Raw genomic sequence first — 2,126 nt, forward strand, 5'->3', positions numbered from 1 at the left:
CCCTACAAGCAATACATTTGCATGCATAGTCAACGAGTTGTGCATGCAAACGTGTCCAGCAGCCTAAGCAATACCAGGCTGCTCTAATGCTTATGAGCATTAACTGCATTGCCAGATTTGTGCATGCAAATGTGTTAATAGTTCTCCCAGCTTCACCAGGTCGGGGAGAGACCCTTCTCTCAACAATTAAGAGAAAAGGAAAGAGAAACCAGTACAAATGCAAAGCCTGCTTGGTATGAATTCATACACTGTAAATAGAAAAAAACCCCCAGCACTTCAAATGTTAAAGCTGTGCCTCCTAATTAAAAAAGCAGCTTCCCAATTCAAATCCCATGGAAGACTCCAAGTATGCTGCTGATTAAGCAAGCAAATATGTAACTCTGTCCCACACATGTCACTGGCGGAACACTTCCAGCAAAGCACTGAATGTCATTATCCATTATTTACAAGAGGAAAATTACATATTTATTCCATCACAGCTCAAATAAATGTTGCCTGAAGCCTTGCACAGATGTGCCCTATTTATGGAAACACCCAAACTAGCCAAGGCAAGGTTGCTAGTTGCTCTCAGACCCAGTCAGACACTGTGTCCTATACACAGCACTGGAATTGAGCTACTTCCCAGAGGTTTGAGCACCTGCTCATTCCCCCAGTGGCCTGTCCCAGTTGCTTGCCTGCCTGTCCCAGGGCTATTCAATCACCCTAAAACTGTGGGACAAGAATGATGACCTACCCCAGCTACAAATGAAGGTGGGCTGGGGCAATGAGGTGTCTGACCTGATCAGCTGTCACTGTGCCATTGAGACAGACAGAAAATAGTCTGGGGCACAGGCTAGCAAGTGTTCTGTCACCTTCCCAAGTAGCTGGACTCATATAGTAACAAAATACTATTGTATCCTTCACTTCAAAGGGTGCAAGATGTGGCTCAGGGAACAGCATCCAATTCTGCAAGTACTGCTGCTGGTTTTGCTGGAGCTGACTGTGTCAAAACTACAATTAAGCCTTTCAAAATGTATTTCTAGTGAGTATTTGAGCACAAAGTAAAATTTACCTTCCCAAAAATTTAATGATAGGAAATGTTGAGAAGACAACGTTTTTTATTGTAGAAGAGAAACTACAGCTGACATACATGACAAACTGCATTTGGGACAGTGACTTGTTGAAAACAAAGGAGAATAAAGTATATGTAAGAATTTGTAATAAAACATTAATTCAAGAGTAATTAAGATCTAAAGGTGCTGAAAAACCGTGCCATCTATTTTTTGGTCATTCTCCCTGTGGAAATATGTGTATCTTCTGGTAATCACAAAGTTTGTCACTGAACTCAGGGTACAATTGCATAATACTAAAGTCCTAACCTTTCTGATAAACTGAAGTCCACTCAATACACCCTAAATTGCAGATGCCCCAGGCATTAGAGCCCCATTGACAAGCACATTGGATTATCAGGATAAAATTCAGCTCTCAATAAATCTTGTTTATTGCAAATCCTTACAATTTCTCCCTTAAATTAATTAAGAAAGAAGCTTTCAAACCTGTTATCGTTCTTACACGTAGCAACTACTGCTATTAATTACACCTTTGGAAACTGTAAAGTCTTCCTGGAAATACTGACTTGCACTCTGCGGGGGTTCATGTGAAGTAACGTGGCTCAGTGGTTCAGTTTCAAGTCTCTAAGGAATTAACACAGCTGGCTGAGATAACACAAGGTTTGTAAAAGCTCAGTCAAAATTAGTTTCTGGACCTTAAGAGGTATACAAGGTGTAACCCCAGTGTATACAGAATTACTATGTATACACTGAGGTTACACCTTGTAAGCTTTGTGCCTATTAGGGGACAAGTTCCATCCATTTCACCTACCCTCTCTGTATTTCACGAGCACAGGTGATGGGCTGAGCTGCAGTATGATGATGGCATGTGCAGTTGTTCTGGTGGTGAAGCTGGTGGCAGGTGCACTAGCAGCCTCCACGCCTGCCTTGCCAGCTGGACGCTGGCAACGCTGGATTTGTTGACTGCAGAAAAGCAGCTTCATCAAGTGCTAAGGATCAGTGAGAACCAACAAACAGAGCTTGTGCAGACTACCACATCTGCTGATTTAGTTCTTTAGTTCTCAGTATTCCATTTCT

This window comes from Chaetura pelagica, unplaced genomic scaffold (assembly GCF_000747805.2).
Source record: "Chaetura pelagica isolate M959 unplaced genomic scaffold, ChaPel_1.0 scaffold559, whole genome shotgun sequence".
NCBI classification, from domain to species: domain Eukaryota; kingdom Metazoa; phylum Chordata; class Aves; order Apodiformes; family Apodidae; genus Chaetura; species Chaetura pelagica.